A 6861-nucleotide genomic window follows, 5' to 3' on the forward strand; every position below is an offset into this window, starting at 1 on the left:
TATTAATTCAATGGTTTATATCCTACATGCCTTTTGCTAACTCAAGGGTTTTTAAAGCATTGAGTTGGAAAGTAAAACATAATATAATAATTATTCTATTATAATTAATTATTAAGATGTATTACCCCTAGATCGTGTATCGGAAATATAATTGACTTAAATCATCACGCAACGGAATAAAATTTACATTACAAGGAAATACGGCCTTTATTATTTTGTTAAGGGGGGATTTCGATTTTTCTTCAACTTCTGCAGATAGTGGCAGTTAACGGGCCAAACTAGAACTTGTGAACGAGATACGAATAATTGAGCTTGCATTATCAATCATTTAATTGAATATTAACTGCTAGTTCTGTAACGTTATTATCTACATGATTTGTCCATGGGTCACCGGTAAATTTGAAAATGAAACATAAATAGTTGAAACTTGAAAATTAAAATGCAGTTTCATCCAGAAAAATATCAAAATGTGGTAATTTATGCAGTAACTGCAAAATGTGCATTTTTTTGTTATATGGAACTATGTACAAATATTCTTTCTCACATGCTATTTTTGATAAATTTGAAGTACTTCAGAAAAAATTTCTATAATATTTAATAACCTATCTAAAGTATAAAATTTTAATCTAGAGAATAGATTTCTGTAGATTTTATTAACCTATCTAAAGTGATTTTAAATTATTAAAATCAGTTAATGTTTACTTAAGTTATCTTAAAAAAAAATTACGAAAATCCGCTTTCTCAATTGGACTTAATGAATCCGTCAGTTGAAAAGAAATATCACAAGCATATTACATTTGTAGAAACCAAAAAAAATACGAGAACATTGTAGAGAAGTAAAGCCGGCGCCAACTTCGTTTTATTGCTCTCAAGTTGCAATGATTTTCTGCAATTCTGAGAACCAGAGTGCATCGTCCTCGCTCAGTATCTGGATTATATAGGCTATACTTTACAGTAGAATCTATACAATTATAGGAAAACAGATGGTGAATTTATCATTAATTACACATATATGTTTATGTGTGTATATATGGTGGCTGAATGCGTTTAATCTGGGGTATTTTTATATTTTGAATATTTAATACAACTTATATATAAAATAAATAATGGATATGGGTCGATAAATTATATTAAAATTTTTCTTCAAAGTGTCATTTATTAAGTTATTTTGCATTTTATTTAGTTATATAAAGTTGGGCAAAAATTAGCTACAGTTCAAACTAATAGCTAAAATTAGCATGGATACGATATTTATTTATGAATGGTTCATTCATGAATACGGGCTGAATCCATGGCAATTTTAGCAACTATAGCTAATTTTTTTCCCATCTCTGGTTATATAAGTACGAATATAACCATAACAAATCGGGTGCGCTGGGCGACCCTTCTCAGTTGATTATTTCTTGATAATTGCTTCGTGTTCTATAACCCCAAATTTCCTTTTATATTTGTCCTTTCTATTAGAATTTAATAAAAATATAATTATAACAACATGAATAATATTTTTAATTGAATTTCTTTTTTTCCCGATCGCTCAAAAAAAAATATGAATCGATGAATTGCATTATGTATTATAAACATAGATCTAATTGAATATAACCTTTATCTATCATTGGTACTTGACGGTGTCCAAGTGAAATACTTATATGAAGTTTGAGGTGATCATTCTATGGAGAACTCAACTTAAATCTTTAGAGGTGAAGGGCCTCCACGTGATAGTTGAAAAAGAGCAAATACTAATAATTAAAGAAGAAATAGAATAAGTAAATACTAATAATAATTAAGATATAGAAAGGTAAAAATAGTAGGGAAGGGGGAGGAATAAAAAAGAAGAAAGGTCTTAAGGGTGATGTTGATAGGGTTTATGGGGCCCTTCCTACCGTGCCACCTCACTGGAAGTTGGATGATTTAATTGTCCGGAATAATGGATTGAAGAGATGTCAAAAAACTTGTACTGTTTCCAGTTGTAGTTGGTGATGTATGTGAGTCGTGTTACGTCTCTATAACATAGTTTTTGGTACCATTGTAGGCTATTGACTTCAGGCCTATTGGGTGTAGGAATTTATGAAAAATGGATACTGGAAGAAACAGAAAATCTTCGAAATAAATCAAGTTGAAAAATTTCTAGTTTTGAGTTTCTTCAGAAAATTGTTTTCGAGGATTTTAAACGACGTTAAAAACGAATATTATTTACCTATTAATTTGCTAAACTATGAGCCCTAAGAGAACTGTTTACGTTCAATTTTTAAAAAGCAACATTTCATAAAAGATGCAATGAAAAATCAGTTAGTGATTTCATTTTGAGAAATATATATCTCAATAACTACTATTCCTACGAAGGTAAAGGTAATAAACTACTTTATAGTACATTAAACTAGCTTTAATTTGAGTGCTAATAGGCATCTGTACGTTAAATGGTTTTTGAGATATAGATTTCTCATAATAAATAAATAAATCAAATTTGTTACTGCATTTTTTATGAAATGTTCCTTTTTAAAAAGCTATATCTCGAGAACTATTGGACGTAAATAGCTCTATTAGGGCTTATTTTTTAACTAATGTACTCTACTTTAAATTATGTTCTCTTAGGTTTTCTAGTATTATTGGTAATTTTAAAGATATAGAGCTCCGAATGAGAAATTAGTGTTTTTTAAGGTTTTGATACAGCCGCCATTTTTTATTCCCCCTACCTGTACTTGGCAGACTCATCAATTCAGACTAGAGATTATTCATAAATAGTTTTCATTAAAGTAATCAAAAATTGGGATAAAATAACTGCCTTTTTTCTCCTATTGGGTTCTTGTACTATTACAAGAGGTATATATTGCTGTGATACTTTCCATCATCATCATCTACGCGGCCTTCAACCTCAATTTAATATCAGATAGATATTATTTGTTATCGACAATAGAACTATTTTATTTTTTATTTTTTTTAAGAAAACATCTCTTTTGGTTTTTTATTTTATAGTTTTGTTTGTTCCCATATCACAGCCCTCGAAGAATGGTGTAATTGGAGGATTAAGATAAATTCCAACAAATCCTATCATATCACCTTTACCTTTCGTCGTAAACCTACCGACTGCCCTACAGTTGCATTTGATAATGTTATTCTTACTCCTGTGGAACATATCTGCTACCTTGGACTACATCTGGACAAACGATTAACCTGGAATTCTCACACAAGACTGAAAATACAGGAAACTGCACGTCGATTTCGACTATTACAGAACTTACTAGACAAACTGTCTAAACTTCTAACTCATTAGAAAAGACTGATCTACGTGACTGTAATAAGGCCAATCTGGACCTGGACCAATACGGAGTTGAGCTTTGGGGCTCCACTAAATCTTCGAATTCCTCTCGTATTCAATCCTTACAATCCAAAATCCTCAATGCTCCTTACTTTGTCACAAATAAAATCATACATAAAGACCTTAATGTTCCTTATGTAACCGATCTAGCCCGAACCAGATATCACTCCTTCCATTAGAAACTTCCTAACCATTCAAACCCCCTAGTTTCTAATTTTTCATCCTCTTCCAGTCCTGATAATCCTCCGAGGCGCCTGAAAAGAAAATTGCCACGAGACCTGCAAATGTAAAATGTCATTAAAGTTCTACCAATGGATAATTTCTCTTTAGTGGTGCTCCTTGTAGTGGTCTTTGTGTTTGAGTCTGAGTGACAGCCCTATTGTGTATATGAGGAGTTGGAATTGGTATGATGACATTACAGTCTGAATTCTGTGTGTGGTGAAAATAAAAGTTGTATTGTCTGGTCGTTAATTATTGGTTCTCTGTTGCAAGTTTTCTTGTATGAGAACCAAATTTTACTTTCAAACATCCACAGTTCTCAAGAGAATTATTGAGCCTAGGTATTATGGCCCGAAATAAAATTTAATTATATTTACTTCATATTTTTCTACATAGAGTATCTTTGACGAAATTATATAAAATATGAGGAATGTAATGATTTATTTATGAATTTAGATCCATTTGTGTAAATTATAAAGGTGCAATTATTTAATAATGATTTGCAATTATATAATAGCTACATATTTGAACAGTTATATTTTTATTATTATTACTTGAATTATATAACGCAATAAATTTATTTATGCGGGAAAACAAGAGGAACAATAAATAAAAAATTATTTTACAATAAGCCTCTTCATTTTGATAGCCTTATTCTAAGAACGTTTTTCACGAACATGGTGTGCTTTATAAATTATTTAACTTGGAGTATGTACACTGTTAACTATATTATTAGATCTCTCTTCCTGTATTATAAATATATTCTGAAAATTAAAAGCAATAAATGATTCAAAATAATGAGGAAACCATAAGCTATTCTGTTTGGCTTATAAATTTGGTGATATTTAGTAAAAATTGATAATAAGTGGTCACTGATCTTGTACAGATTTTGCTTGAAATCCGAGGTTCCTTTTTAAAAGCAAACTTTATTTATTATAAAGTTTTACTAGCTTACATTTTAGTTTATACTTAATTATTTTGTTGTAATTTTTTTTTAATAGTTTTTAATTTGCTTGGCGGGCTTTTAAGATTTTGTTTACTTTATTTTAATTATTCATCTCAATTGTTTTCTTATTTTCGATGAATTTTATTTTTATACATTTTAATTTATACTAATTTTTTTTATTATTATTATTTAAGTTTTTGTTTTCATTAATTACCTCAGTTGTTCTCTTATTTTTTATTAATTTTATTTTTATCCATTTTAGTTTGTACTTAATTACTTTATTGTATTTTGTTATTATTATTTAAGTCTTTATTTTAATTATTTACCTCAGTTGTTTTCTTGTTTTCTATTAATTTTATTTTTATCGATATTAATTTTTACATAATTTTATTATATTTTTAATTTTGTTTTTTAATTTTACTTTTTATTTTAGATAAGATGTATGTATTGTAATTGAATGTGAACAGCTACTACCCGTGAAGGGTCATAATTCAAAACTTTGTAAGGAAGCACTGTTTATTGAACAACGGTTTTACAAGGTGATATTTTTCAAGATCACACTAAACCGTCAAATTTTTTCCCCACTCAAGGGTACCCACTTTATAAGGCTGGATGGACCTTAGGAGAGCTCTAGAAACCACAGGGTTGACTCACAGCTACTGTGTAACAGAAAATTATTATCTGCCACAACCGGATTTAAACCCAGGTACTTGGAATTAGTAGCATAGTGCTTTACCACTGCGGCACCACGCTCCCTTTCGCTACCCTTCACGTATTCTTGAAAAATTTCATCCTTGTATAACATCTAAATACAGTGTTTCCTTACGAAGTACTGAACCCATGACCCTTCATAGGTCGTAGCGTAGTCATGGCATTTTATTATTTCAATATAAGTTTTAAAAAAATAACATAAAATTTCTTTTGACCTGTGTTGTATTCTTAAGAGTTCGCTTTGGCATTAATGTAATGAGAATACTGACCCAGGGTAAGAAGGGACCATTATGGTTAAGGGATTTTTTGTGGTTGCCTGCTGCCTAGCGAGGACGTCCTGAGTAATAGCGCCGTGAAATTGGCCGGTAATGGAGCTCCCAGGCCGGATAACTCCATATTAAACTCAGATTATAATAATAACAGGCGGGGCACTGTGTAATTTTTGAAAATAAAATTGCCGTTGAAAATGCCTCTAGTAAAGTTTGTTCTCAAACTCAGTTTATCCCGAGTCCTTGCTAGAAGCGCACCTCTTCACTTGCAGCGGCGGGAGCGTTATGGATTTTCGTCCAAGGCCTACTCGATTCCAGTGAGTCAATTTTTGTGATATTTGTTTAGTTTGTATGAATGATAAAAAAAAAAATCTGAACATCAAACAGCTTTCACTTACCGCCCTGCTAAGAACTGAAATAAATCCTCGCTCGTTACTAAGCTATTTGAATATTATTCACCGCGGAAAAATTGTCCGTACTAATTTTCAAAATGAGCCTTTTAGTTGACAGATTAAGTAACTCCAGTTTCACTAGCTTTCAGAAAAGTACTTTTAATATTATTTCTTGTAAACAATTTTTTACATTTTCTATGCAGATATATGACAGAAATATTAAAATTTACGTTCTGCTCTTAACCATTTATTGAATGCTAAATTTTTATAGAATTAATATTAAAAATACTAATAATAATTTTATGGAGTTATTCAGGCAACTGAATGGCTCATATTTAAGTGAAATGAAATAAATTACTATTTATTAAATTCGGTGACGAAAACATTTATCAAGCTAACAAAGTGGATAAGCCTCTACGCAAGCGCCTCCCTCCCTCCCCTGTTAAAGATAATGCTAGGACAAACCTTTTTTTAACGCATATGTCATTATTCTTCATTATCTTCTACGACTTGATATGCTACATTATATTCTTTCGCTTTTCAATGTTACGTTATAAATATATATTATAACTCTTATTTTCATCAATGTGTATTCGAACTTGGAAAAATATTTATACTTGAAATTTTTTAAGTTAATGGTCAAATCATTTCATTGTTTATATTTATATATTTTTTTACTACTAGAAAAAAATGTGGGATGATTAATTATTTCAAAGAAAGAAAGTTAAAGATACTTTAGAGTATACTATATTGCAAATTCTGCATTTAAGCCCTATCAGACTGTTCCAATGAGGATTGGGCAGTTCATAGCCAAGCGAGTTTAAGTACCAACTTAGTCTGGCTCGCGAATGAAGTGGTGTCGGTTTGAATCTGACTTTTAGAAGTTTGACTTTTATTTTTCTGGTGGTCCCACGAAATATTTCCCACCATGGTTAGAATAGGGAGGTAACCTTCAGATAACCTCCCGTATGTCAAAAATTACAAGGAGGGGGATCATAAAAAAGAATTTTC

General features: G+C 30.6%; 1 long non-coding RNA gene across 1 annotated transcript in view; it reads left to right on the forward strand.

The window, feature by feature from the left end:
* The first annotated feature begins 5704 nt into the window (after positions 1–5704).
* LOC136796882 (uncharacterized) overlaps positions 5705–6861 on the forward strand; it is a 73685-nt gene continuing 72528 nt past the window's right edge. The window contains exon 1 of the long non-coding RNA XR_010844667.1: positions 5705–5775. This is a non-coding gene — a long non-coding RNA (uncharacterized lncRNA). The remainder of the gene's footprint in view (positions 5776–6861) is intronic.

The sequence above is a fragment of the Halyomorpha halys genome, unplaced genomic scaffold (assembly GCF_000696795.3).
Source record: "Halyomorpha halys isolate HHAL.00 unplaced genomic scaffold, Hhal_1.1 Scaffold649.1, whole genome shotgun sequence".
NCBI lineage: Eukaryota > Metazoa > Arthropoda > Insecta > Hemiptera > Pentatomidae > Halyomorpha > Halyomorpha halys.